Genomic DNA, 14237 nt, shown 5'->3' on the forward strand with positions numbered 1-14237 from the left:
AATGTCCTACTGTAATTCAAAACTTCTCTTACATGTAAACCTGGTCGTTAATACGCAAAAGTATGTAATATTTTAAAACAAGTGGTGAAAAGAAATTTTTTGACAATAGGACAACAGAAAAAAAGATAACATTTAGACAAAATTCACTGTTGTACAATTCATTACTCCTGTGTAAAACACTACCCCAAAACTTAGTAGTTTAAAACAACCATTTCATTTTGTACACGATTTTGTGGGTCTGAAACTGGGGAAGGATTCAGCTGGGCAGTTGGTCTCTGATTCAGGTAGTGGTATCGGGAGCAGCTGGGCTGAAGGATCCACTTTCAAAATGACTTCACATTTTTAGGTTTTTATGGCTCAGTGCACTTACTGATCCTTATAGGCAACATGAGGTTCCCAGATCAGAGAACAGACGGATTATTTTCTCACACAATGATCCCAGCACTAGCTCACCACATGCCAATCCCCAACCAAGTGACACGATGAGGGTGAAATGTAATCTGTTTGTACAGGGGATAGTACCCGAAGGAGAAGAACCCTGGAATTAATTATTAGAGCTTATAAAAACAGCTGGCAGAGCCTACACTCCCTCTCTGCTGCAGAGACACAGACTGGATCAGTGAGAGAGAACTAAATTTTTCTCTAGGGAGAGGAGGACAAGGCCTCTAGGTCCATTACCTTATGCAGTGTAAAGAAATGACACTAGGGAGGTAAATCTCTAAATCTCTCTGAAGGTCTCTTTCTTTAGGGTTGCTGTCCTCCCCTCCAAACCCCCATAAATCTTTGCTCATAAAACTCTTACTGAGCAGAACTGTGGAAATACTAATATTATTTTCTAACATGTGTATCTGGCACCTTAGTTCTCCTTGGCTTGCTGATCTCTTTCATTCTCTCTTTTGTTCTCTTTCTCTATAGCATTTTATATTCCAGGGCTTTTCCACTGTCTTCTCACGATATGGGACTCTCAGGGAAAACGTTATCCTTACGGGTAGCTAGCTTCCCAGACGCAGGACCCAGAAACTGGCCCAGCTTCACTTCTGTCCATCAAAGCAGTCACAGGGCTTTCCCAGACTCAAGGGGTTGGATAAATAGTCTCCAGCTCTGTATGGGGTAAGAGGAAGGTTACAAAGTCACATTGGAAGACATGAGCTGTATCACTGTGGTCATCTTTGGAAAACACAATCTACCACATTCCATAAAGATATTTTGAAAAAATAAAATTACTACAACAGAGAACTACTATAGTTGGGTAGGAAAAAAACCCACCATATAAACAAACAAACAATAAATAAACTAATAAACAAATGCCTAGTACTGGTTGGGGGGCACTCTAATGTAGATCCTGATTTGTTTGCAACACTTCAGTTATTGACAAATGCCCCAGGGCACAGGATATTTGAGTAGTCCTTGCAGCGGTTGGTCTGGTTTAGATGGGTTGAGAGGCTGAGCACACTGAGTTCAGCTTCTTCCCCACCTCAGAGTGTCTGTCCTTGGATCTAGGAGCTTGATTTTATTTGGTAGATAATGTTGGGACTTGGAGACTGACTTAGACTTCTTGTTGGCCTACTTATTTCAGTGTACTTTGCAGACATTCTCCATTCACCAGGTGGTTGACTACTGTCTGGAGTCTTACAACCATTCCGGGATGCTGACAAAACCTGAGACTGGTGCTCTCTTACTTCAATATCTACCTTCCAACTCCGGAGGTGAAGAACTCTTGTCTTTCCAGTTTTTTGAGGATATTTGCTGAGATCTGCAAATGCTATTTTCTTTTTCCTTTTCAAGTTTTAAAATGATAATAGCCAACCTTTATTAAGTTACAAGTAGAACACAAAGGAAAGACAAAGTGGCTGAGAAGAGGTCAAGAGGCAGTAGTTCTCACTGTACCTCTGTAAACTAAACAAGTCACTCAAACTCCCTGGTCTTGTTGCCATCTAGGCGGGTGAAGATGGGTTATCCTCAGTCTGTCACTGAGAAGACACTCATGGAGCTCTAAATGCCCCATATGCTCATGGTCCAATTCTGAGGAAAGGAGCCACCAAGAATTCTTGCTTCGCGAAGTTGCTTTATCTCATGCATAAAATTAAGTAAAGGCAATGCTATGTCCCAGGCACTGGCTAACATTTATTGAAGAGGTAGGGCATGTAAGTTTTTTGTAAGTATCATTGTATTCAATTCTTACTCCAGCTCTACAAAGTATTATCTTATTTTAGAGACTAGAAAGCTGAAACACACAGAGATGTGATAATATCTATGTACATAGTAAATAAATAGGGGGGCTGAGATCTAAAGCCAGACAATGCAAATACAGAGCCTGTACTCTTAACCACTGTGCTGTATTGGGTGGGAAAAGACGACACATATATGGACTAGGCATAAAGAGGCAGTATAGCACAGAGGTTTAGGCATAGACTCAAGGGTCAAATGCCTGAATTTACATTCTGGCTTCTTCTATGTGACCTTGGGCTAGTTTTTTAGTCAGTTGGTGCCTCAATTTCTTTATCAATATGGTAGAATAATAATAGTACCTACCTTATACAACTAGTGTTTGATTAAATAAAAACATTAATGTGAAGACCTTAGAACTGTTTATCTTACATTGTAAACAATAATAAACACTATAAAATAATAAGCTATCCTTGTTATTGTTTCTTTTGGAAGTAGAGGCAATCATGCTGTCTCCCTTGAGAAATGTGAATAGCAGTTGTCCATAGTAATGGTGGATCATTTAAACTCAGGTTTTATTCTGAACAATACTGAAATATCCCTTTGGTCATCCCTGGGGCTATGAATACATCCCACTCTGTGAACCACTGTAATTTATACTGACTGCACTCACGCTCAGATAGTTTCTCTTGCTTTCTTGTCTCCAGATGTGACTCTTACAATAAATTCCCTTTGTGAGTTCTAGCTCTGGATGTCTCTTCTGCACAACCTAGCAGTGGCTGTTTTAATCATCTAATAATGCCACCACAGATATTCTAATATAAACATGCAAATTAAATATATGTTTATATGTATGTGGGTATACATACACACTTCATTTCTATAAACACTCCAGTATTTTTTCATCATATCGCTAACTTTTTACTTTTTCTCTTATTCTATTCTTTTTAGTATTCTCCAAGCCTTTTTTGGATGTTTCTTTGCTTTTCAACTGCTTTTATTTGACTTTCACTCCATGAAAGGAGAGTTTTGAAATCTGAAATTGAGATTAAAGTGGATTTATATCCAGTTATTAAGCTAATTGAGACCCAAACTATGAACGCATAAACCATTATATTTTCATCCATTCATTACTTACACCTACAATTTATTTTATCTGTCATTAAAAATCAAGTATGATGTCAGCATCAGAAAGCATCTAATTTTGTTTCCTAACAAAATTTAATGCATAGACTGTGATTTATTTTTCACTGACGTTACGGTATTAGTGTGAGTCGTTGATGAACTAATATAGAATGATAGACAAGGTCAAGGCTTGCCCTTAAGCTGATTTATCGAAGTTCATATATTTGTTAACAGACTGGGAAGAGAAGCCTTTGAAAATATAATGAATTTACAAAGTCTACCCATTCTATCACACCAGGTGATTAGTTAACCTACTCCTTGGGTATTTACATTCTTTTATATTGGGTTTCAACAGCATATGATTAGAGTAGCATTACATCAATAGAACAAATTCCAAATGTTCAAATGTTTAACCATTTTGAGAATAAATATAATCATATTCCACAATTTATTTTACTGTTAGTTTACGGCAATACCTTGTGTTCAGTTTATAAATTCATTGAAAATTACCTCCCCCACCCCCATCCCCAAAACAAACACAAACAATGTTAGAGCTGAAAGAAAATTTTAGAAATTATGTTGTCCAACTTTGTTTTCTAGATAGGAAAATGAATTGACAAGAGACAAGGAAATGCTTGTTCATTGTAACAGCGCCCGTTTGAAACAGGGCTGCACTAGGCCTCCTTGATACTTTTTATTTCATAAATTCTTTTCATTAGATACCACGTCATCTTCTACTGAAATTATGATACTTGATTTACATCTATGAATAATAATTATTAATACCTTAATGCACTTTCTAGGAGAGACATTTTTATGTTTTAATAAATTAAACAATGCTTTATATTCATTGCTATCAAGGAGAAAAAAAAGATACATACACTTGGGTGATAAAAACACCCATAACTGTTGAGAAAAATATATGGTAACCCTCACATGGAAAAATTTTAAGAGGCCAATCCTTATTATTCATTATGTGTCATAGGAAGCTTACATTAAAAATGAATAAATATAGTTCATAGAAATAAATCTAAAAATTATATGATTTACTCATACCAAAATATATTTAGATAATTGTAATAAATTTAGTTTAACATCATGTTTAACTATTTAACATACCACATTTCAACATACCAGGGAAATCTTGAGTTATTTTTCATCAGATTTTTATGCATGTCAGAAGTATTCCCCTAAATTTATTTCTATCTAAGCAATTTCTTTTTTTAATTAAAAATTATTTTTTATTTTTCAATTATAGTTGACATATAATATTATATTAGTTTCAGGTATACACCCCAGTGATTAGACATTATAAAACTTATTAAGTGATCATCCCCCCTAATTTTATACCCATCTGACACCATACAGTTATTAAAATATTATTGACTATATTCCCTAAACTATACTTTACAACCCAATGGCTACACTATAACTACTAATTTGTGATTCTAAATTCTTTCACCTTTTTCACCCATTCTCCCAACCCCCTCCTATCTGGTAACCATCAAAATGTTCTCTGTATCTGTGAATATGTTTCTGTTCTGCTTGTTTATTTATTTTAATTTTAGAATCAATTGTTGACAGATATATATTTATTGCCATTTTGTTTATATTTTTTATCTTTTTTTCATCTTCTTAAAGAAGATCTTTTAACATTTCATGTAATGCTGGTTTGGTGGTGATTAATTCCTTTAGTTTTTCTTGTTTGAGAAGCTCTTTATTAACAATTTCTTTAAATGCATATGTCCATGTATTGACAACAATGTCAGCTCTCAATTTTGACTGAGTTGGGCAAAGAAAGAATTTAGAACCAAGAACTCGAGCTCAAGAGGAAGTTTATTTTTCATGCAAAGTGCAAGTACATTCAAAGAGATTCCAGCAGGTTGCTCAAAGAGCTGCCTTGACCTTTTAGAAAGAAATTCATAGAGGCAGAAGAAGTGAGCCAGTTGGGCTGTGTGGACTCAGGAAACAAGTTACAGAAGCAAAAGAATGGCCCTTGGAGACAGGTTCAGAGGGTTAGCTCAAGACTGCTTGCCACTGCCTGCTGCTCCCCTGGTAGGAAGTCACATGGGGACCTTTAGAACTTAAAAGAAAGATATCAAAGATGCATGCCTGAAGAAAGAAGGCACAGGTGTGTTCTAGAGAGAGAACACGTGTGCTGGGTCCTTTTCCTTAAGGATTTTAATCTCTTTTCTAAAGGCAAGAATTTTAGGGGAGGCTTCAGGGGAGGATCTCAATAGAATACTCAACATCTTTCCAAGTGTGTCCTTTAATATACTGATTCATCAAAATGAGCGTTTGGGTTCAGGGTTCTGGTCTCTGCTGTTTGGTCAGTGCTAGGGTAGGGGATCATTGGTCATTGAGTCTGGTCTCGATGCCAGCCATGACATTACTTAGTCTGGTTTTGCTCCTTTTCTGGGCATGAAACAGAAACACATCTGAGGCCTAGGTGTTACCTGTCATTTGACAAAAACCCTGTCTCTGTGGTCAACAGACACCAAACTTATCCCTGAGATTATTTGATGCTGGGAAAAACCTCATTGTCCTGAGGGATTAATGCTTAAGGGAGTGGTCCTGCAAGGTGAGTCAGGGTGTTGAATAAGGCCAGTTTGAATCAGCTCTCTGTCTCAGTTTCCCCATTACACTTGTCAATGAATGTTTCTAGCTTCTTACTATTCTGCCTCACATGAAGATTTGATTTTAAAAAAAACAACAACAAAAAAACAAACAACTTGGGCAGATACTCAACTTTTTTTGGCCATCTCTTTATGTTGTACAGATTTCAGCTGTGAGGCTCATGGTAATGCTAACCTGAGGACATTTGCCTTAAACTTTGGCCTAAATCTGGTAGTTCTCCTAAAAGAGACCTAAAAGTATAAATTACAATTTATAGCATTATATGATTTCCTTTGATGGAATTATATTTAACTAAAAAATCAAATTCATGGTGGAGGTCCAAGTTTTTAAAACAAACTAATATTTCATGCTTTAGTTTTATTTCTATAGAATGTATCTTTCTGTTTCTAAGTGAAAAAAACATTAAAAAGTTTCTCTTAAGAATCTTTCAAGATTTAACACAACTAGCATTTCTGGAAGAGATAACAATTAGAGAAGATAAAGGTTGATGCATCAGATGATTGGTTACTAAATTTTCATTGATATACATTTATAGTTTTAGAATTTAAATTATGTTTTGATCATTAACTGTAGGTTTTATAATTCCAAATGTAGAATGAGCTTGAAATATATATACTATATTTTTTATTCCTGGTGTGATTTTTATTTTCCCTCCATGCTAACTGTATCCTAAACAATAAAAAACTGGAGCCATGTGAAAGAATGCATTAAGTATATTTAAATGAGAACTATCTTATTCAAATTTTGGTGAAAAACTAAAGGATTTTATTTATTTTTTTAAATTTATCTTTATTGTTGAAAGTATTACAGATATCCTTCCTTTTTTCACCCATAGACACACCCCTCACTGCTCCCCACTCCCCTGCCTTCACAGCACTGTTGTCTGTGTCCATTGGTTATGCATGTAAATTCTTTGGTTTATCTCTTCTGGCCCCCCCACCCCACTTCCTTCTGAGGTTTGTCAGTTGGGTTCTCTACTTCCATGTCTCTGATCTATTTTGTTTGACAGCTTATTTTGTTCATTATATTCCACAAATATTAAACGCAAGAGAAACATGGCTGAGATAAATATAATTTACATAAATGGGTATGTTGTATTTTACAAAACAATGCTACTTGTCACAGAATTTTTACTATTTATATTTTCCCTTGTAAAAGTAAATTAGGGTCCTGTCAGCAAGGCCAGAAGAGGAGGGGTAAATGAAGGAATAGGTAGGTTTCTACAGATGATTGAATCAAGAAACAGAACAGGAGAGAGAATTCAAGGTTGGTGTGGATATTCAAACCTGAGTTGATGATAGAAATAAAAGAGCGAAGTTAGAAAGACAAGATAAAATGGAGCAAAAGCTGTATTTTTAAAAGACATTTAGCTGAGAAGAAAAGTGAAATCAATCAACTGGATGATTTAGACATGGTACTAACACTATTTTATTTTTTTTGCAAACTGTCTTTATTTCAGGATATTTTTAAATTTTTCCTGGCTTGTTTAACGATTCAGAAGGGTGGCTATTCTAACTTTTAAAAAAATGACAGCTACGTTGAGATAGGATTCATATAACATACAATTCAATGATTTATTAAAATAGTCACAAAATTGTGCTACTGTGGATACAATCAATTTTAAGACATTTTTATTACTCCTCTCTCCTAAAAAGAAACCCCTCATGTAATAGCAGTTATTCTTCACTTCCCCCAACACCCATTCCTAGGTAACCACTAATCTACTTACTGCCACTATAGTTTGCCTATTCTGGACCTCTCATGTAATAAAATTACACCACATGCGTTTTTTTGTGTGTTTTTTTATGATTTATTTCACTTAATATGTTTTCAAGGTTCATTCATCCTGTAGCATATATCAGTACTTCATTATGTTTTATTCCTACATAGTGTAACACTGTGTGAACATACCACAAATTATCCATTCATCAGTCAACGTATGTTTGAGGTGTTTCTATTTTCATGGCTAACATGAATAATCGGCCATGAACATTTATGTAGAAGTTTTTGTGTGGATACATTTTCATTTCTTTCCAATACATACAAATCAGTGGAATTCCTGGGTAGTTCTATGTTTAACATTTGGAGCTGCCAGACTTTTCCAAAGTGGCTGCATTATTTTTTATTTCCAGCACAATATATTAAAATTTCGATTACTGCCTATCTTGCCAACACTTGTTATTGTCTCTCTTTTTAATTATAGCCATCCTAGTGAATGAGAATTGTTATGTCATGGTGATTCTGGCTGGTGATATTGAGTACCTTTAATGTCCTTATTGGCCTTTTTTTCGTATCTGCTTTCTGTGAAGACGCCAGCTTTTGATCTTACTGGAATCCTTTGTGAGTACTCATTTTTCTCTTGTCTTTATATTTTATTTTATTGCGATGTGTCTAGATGTGGATCTCTTTGTATTTATCCTCCTTGGAATTTTTTGAGCTTTATGGATGTGTAGACCAATGTTTTCTCTTTATCAGATTATGAAGGTTTAAGCCATTAATTGCTGGAGCAGTTTGCTGTTCCTTTCCCCCCCTCTCCTAGCACTCTGATTATGCATGCATTCATGTATCTGATGTTGACCCACATTCCTCTGAGGCTGTGTTCATTTCCTTCATTCTTCTTCTTGCTGCTCTTCAAATAGTATGCTCTATCAATGTGCCTGCAACTCTGCTTATTCTTTCTTTGACTATTTACATCTTCTGTTGCTCCTCCCTAGAGACTTTCTTTTCATTTCAATTACTGAATGTTTCAATTCTAACATTTTCTATATCATTAATCTCTACTTGATGGAAGCATAGCTATCGGAGCTAGCTTTATTTATTTTTGCATGATTTCTTTGCATTTTTGAACATCTGTATAATGGCTTTTTTGAACTCTATCTATTACGTTGACACCTAGGCCCTCTCACAGGTGATTTGTTGCCTGCATTTTTTTTTTTTTTCCTGTATATGGATCACTTTTCCTGTTTCTTTGTATGTTCTGCAAATTTTTGTGAAACTGGACTTTTTAGGTACTGTATTGTAGCAACTCTGGATACTGATTCCCTCCTGTTCCCTCCAGGGTTTGTTTATTGTTAAATTGCTTACTTTCTAGTGACTTGGCTAGACTATTTTAGTCATGCCTGTTTCCTCTGCAGCATAAAGCCTCTGCTGTTGTTCCACATGAGGCTTTCGGTTTGTACCGTCATCCTAGAATGATAGTGGTTTTAGCAGGGCTCTCTGTGTCTTTCTTTGATTTCTCTGTTAAACTCCCTGCCTTGTTTTGTGGTACATATAGCTCAGTTTCTATTATGGCTGGTTGCTCTATTATTTTAACAAATAGCCTGAAGAGTAAATTGCCCTTCATTCTGATCTAATTAATTTATATTTCTTTGCAGGAACAGGTTCTGAGACCAGACTTTAAGGTTTATTTTGCTCCTAGGAGTGGTTGTTAACTGTCTTTTATCTTGGTGAACTCTGGTAAACTAGTTAGCATATGACTTAGCTTCTTTTCAATGAGCTACCAGACTCCTCTTGTATCTCCACTGTTTATTTTATTTTAATTTTTTAATCCTCACCTGAGGATATTTTTCTATTTATCTTCAGATAGAGTGGGAGGAAGAGGGAGGGAGGGAGAGAGAGAGAAACATCGACGGGAGAGAGACACATCTACAGGTTGCCTCCTGCACGATTCCAACCAGGACCAGAGAAGAACTGAAACCAAGGTGCATGCCCTTGGCTGGAATCAAACCCACGACTCATTGATTCGCAGGCCGACACTCTAACCACTGAACAAATCCTGCCACAGCTCTCCAGTGTTTTCAATTATAACTTTAGGCATGAAATCCTCCTCTCCTTTAAAAATTATTTTATTTTATTTTAAATAAAGTCTATTCTTTTGAGAGAGGTTTATAGTACTCTCTTCTTATTGAGTACCTCATCCCCTGGTTAGACTCTTCAAGCTACTGCTCTAGAGTTGTGTAAAGGTTCAGCAGCCTGCTTCTCATTATAAATAGGATGCCGGGTGAAAATGGTAGCCTCTAGTCTTCTCTGCTTGCTTTGCTGCCCTGGAACCTGTGCTCTCCAAACAGTTGGAGAAAGGGCAATCAGGTCTCTAATATTTTTGACCTGTTGCTCCTAGAGTAAGCGCTTTGCCCTGTGAGTGGAGGATGGTGGAAGAAGTAAGCCTCTGATCTCTCAGCCATACTGGCCAGTATTTAACCTTTGCAACTTAACCTGAAGTTGGTAGTAATATGATAAATGCTGGCAGCCTACAATTTTAATGAGATACTGTATTCCTTGATGGGGACCTAAGAGGAAAGGAAGCCCCAAGTTTTGTCCACACCTGTCTGGAATAGAACTTCTGTCATCCTGAGCTAGGGCAACGGGCATAGGAGGGGGACGGTCAAGTGTCAGGTACCACAGACCTCCATTTTTTACAGAAAGGTAGTAGATTTCTTTCATTAATTTTTTTTTCTTTTATTTTCTTTGCGTCCTTAGGATAACTGCCCTTAGATACATTAAATGGTAATTTCTTTGTTTTAAAATGTTACCAGTATAGTTTTGCTGGAGAGTGGATGGGGATTCTCACACTGACATTCTGCAAGTTGGGTGCAATTTGAACGGAGCTGCTATTTCACATTATAAGGATGATGGATATTTATTTAGTTCAACAGATGCTCTGGGAAACCTACCATGCACTGGAGATAGAGTCATTAATCTGACAAACATGGTGTTTGCTTTTATGGGTCCTAGTCCCAATGGGATCATTGTTGTTAAAACTGACATTCTACAGTAGAATAAATTACAAGTGTATAGAGAAAATAAGGAACAATAAAAAAATAACAGTGTGAAATAGCATAACAAGGCACTGTGGTAGAAAAAAGTTGGTTTCTAGGGAGCAAGGATACTTTACAAGGATAATTTGGAAAGGCCCTACTAAACCTGTGGTATCGGAGCTCTGATTAGGAGGTGAGAAGGAGCCTAGCATGTGAACAACCTAAGGAAAATCATTCCAGGTAGAGGAAGATGCCAAAGTAAAGTTTTTAATAATAAGACTAGCTAATGATTTGATATTTTCAGTCATGCCATAGGCTTCATTTTATAAGTGCTTTAATTGCACATTCATCTACTTTAAACCCCACAAGAATCTTATGAGAGAACTGCTGTTTTATCTTTTTTACAAATAATGACACCATGCCCTGGCCGGTTTGGCTCAGCGGTTGGAGCACCGGCCTGTGGACCAGAGAGTTCTGGGTTCGGTTCCCGCTAGGGGCATATACAAAAAACAAACAAACAAACAAAACAAATAATGACACCAAGGCAAATCCTGGCAGAGCTGAGATTTAAATACAGGGAGCCTGGCTTCACCAACAACCTGTCTCACTTAAACAGCCCACGTTCCGAGATAATACTTAACACCTAACTGGCAATCTTGGAGAGAAGACTCCAACTAAAGTTTTTCGAATAAAATTAGTTTTGATGAAAAAAAAAAAAAAGGCCATAAAGTTCAGCTATTATTTTGAACTCTGTGGTAAAAAGAAGACAAAAAATGATTAGTAGTCCAGTGATTAAAAAGGACAAGGAAACATTTTACTTTGTTTTGCTTTTGTTGTTGTTTTTTTTTATAATGTTAATTTTAATCCAAGTGAGGAGCTTCTAGTGAGGAGAAATTAAATATGCAAGAGTGAGTGTAAATAATTGAATAAGTTCCCAATGGTAGAAGAAATTGGAATCCAAAGCAGAAGAAAAGTATTATAGAGAAGTTGAGCTTTGGGGAGCCATTTCTTGAAAGTGATAGTCTTTGCAAAGCTTAGAGATTGGGAAATTTCTCAAACTAGTAAGAGATGAGGAGACAAAAAAGAAAATGAATATATTTACCTTATATCAAATAACAGTGTTGCAAAATGTTAATGGATTTTATAGTTGCAATTAATATAAGTAATTGTTTATCAAATAAACTAAAAGCACTGGTACATTTTCACATGATTTAAAATCATCATATTTTGACTGACTGGAGTGGCTCAGTTGGTTGAGTGTTATCCCAGGCACTGAAAAGATGCTGGTTTGATTCCCAGTCAGGGCACATGTCTGGGATGCAAGTTTGATCCCCAGTTGGAGAACACACAGAAGGCAACCAATTAATGTTTCTCTCTTACATCAATATTTCTCTTTATCTCTCTTTCTTCTCCCTTCCACTCTCTAAGAATGTCCTCAGGTGAGGATTAAAAAAATAATAAAATAGCCTGGCCAGTGTGCCTCACTGGTTGAGCGTCAACCCAGGCACCAAGAGGTCACCAGTTCGATTCCTGGTCAGGACAAATTCCCAGGTTGTGGGCCTATCCCCAGTGGGAAGCATGCAGGAGGTAGCCAGTAGATGTTCTCTCTCATTGGCATTTCTATCTCTCTTTACCTCTCCCTTTAAAATCAATAAAGAAAAAAATAATAATGATAAAATAAAATAATCATATTTCTAGAAGCTTTTTTAAAATTTTTGATTATTTAGTTAATGCCTTATATGTGTGCTATTGAGGCAGTCATTTTACTTTTAGACTAATAGACGAGAGGAAAGAGATACACCTTAGAGATATGGCAGATGTACAAAAGTAAGTAATAAAAAAAATGAAACAGATCAAAGCCACACTTGGATTAGCTTATGTACCTGAAGGGAAAATAGTATTGCTATAATGAAATCCAATAATAGTTCAATTACAGTAAATTTTATGAAGGACCAGTCAAGGGTGTGTAAACAAATATATCAAGTTCAAAAATAGTTTCTGAGAGTCAAAGTACTGACAAGCAATTATATATCTTTGTAGACATCCAAAATCAAATAAACTTGGATTAGTTATCTATATAGTAGCTAACTGACCAGATATATTGCAAAAAGAAGACAATCTCATATTTGCATCATAGAAGTAAATGAAACTGTTAAACCAAATTCATCTAAATAGAGAGGGAGAATAAAGCAAAATTGGCAAACATTAAGAAAAAATTCAATAGCTGATGTGAAGCATTTATAAAAATGTAAAGGGATCATACAAAAAAATACATTGCTTTAAATATTCTTCAAAAAAGTCTTAAAGCCCTGTCTGGTTTGGCTCAGCGATTAGAGCATCGGCCTGCGGTCCAGAGAGACCCTGGTGTGTTCCTGCTAGGGTGCGTTCCCTGGTTGTAGTTTTTCCCTGGCCCTGGTTGGTCATGCGGGTGGCAGGCACTCGATGTGTCCCTTTCACGTCGATGTTTCTTTCTCTCTCTCTCTCTCCCTCCCACTCTACCTGAACAAAAAATGCAAAAGTGTCCTCGGGTGAGGATAAAAATAAAAATTAAAAATAAAAAAAGTCTTAAAAATGTCTTGTAGAAACTAAAAGTAACATAACAGTTCATCGTAACAAAAAGGTTATATCCATTCAATATCTAAAAAGTATGTTACTTTAATGTATAAGACATTGAATAATGTACTAAAACAATAAAAGTACTAAATGCTTTTTCACAATCACCTTTATTCAGTAGGTTTTCTTTTATTTCTGATTTTGTATATTGATGAAGTAAAAATTAAAGTAAAAGAAAAATGTCTTGCTTATAGAGTGTAGTGCTTGCCAGTTCGAGCTTCAAAACCTAATGAATATGCTCTGTTTCCATGTTTTGTTATATTGTCGGAAAAAGAATTGTCAACACACTAAATTTTATCCTGCTTTCTTGTCCTTTGCAAAAAACAGGAACAACAAAACTCCAAAACCCTAGTAACTTCGCAATGTTTACCTTTCTATAAGCACATAACTACACAAAGAAAGTGAAGCCCACTTGTGGGCTTTGTTGTCTGTGAGAAAGCTGTCAAAGGGCATGCCTGGAGAGGGGGGGCAAGTTTGATTGCTTTTTAGCCAATAGCCCATCATCAACTAGATATCAGGTGAAGAATTCTAAAGTCAGTATAAAAAAGTTACAAGTATATGGCTATAAATTAATGATTTTAGAATAGCTTTCTTTATCGGCGAACTAGATTGGGAGGCATTAGCCACTTCAATGTAGTCTAAAATGAGATCTAATTGAAGGAGGTAATATAGCACAGGTACAGGAATGGAGGAGTAAACAATTTGATATAGGGTTTTTATGCTAAAATTACTCCTGCACACTTGGACAAAATAGTCCAAATTTCTCAAGATGTCACTACTTTAGGATAGCTAAGAACTATACATTTTTCTCTGGCACTGTGACAGACTTGGCACAGTCAAACTATCATAAATCAGGAAGGTCAGTAGAATTTCAGGGATTCAGACTCAAACCAATGTTGAGCCTGTGGTCAGTAAATAAAGTTTACTGCCTGCCTTTATGTA

This window comes from Molossus molossus, unplaced genomic scaffold (genome assembly GCF_014108415.1).
Source record: "Molossus molossus isolate mMolMol1 unplaced genomic scaffold, mMolMol1.p scaffold_m16_p_3, whole genome shotgun sequence".
Classification (NCBI taxonomy): Eukaryota; Metazoa; Chordata; class Mammalia; order Chiroptera; family Molossidae; genus Molossus; species Molossus molossus.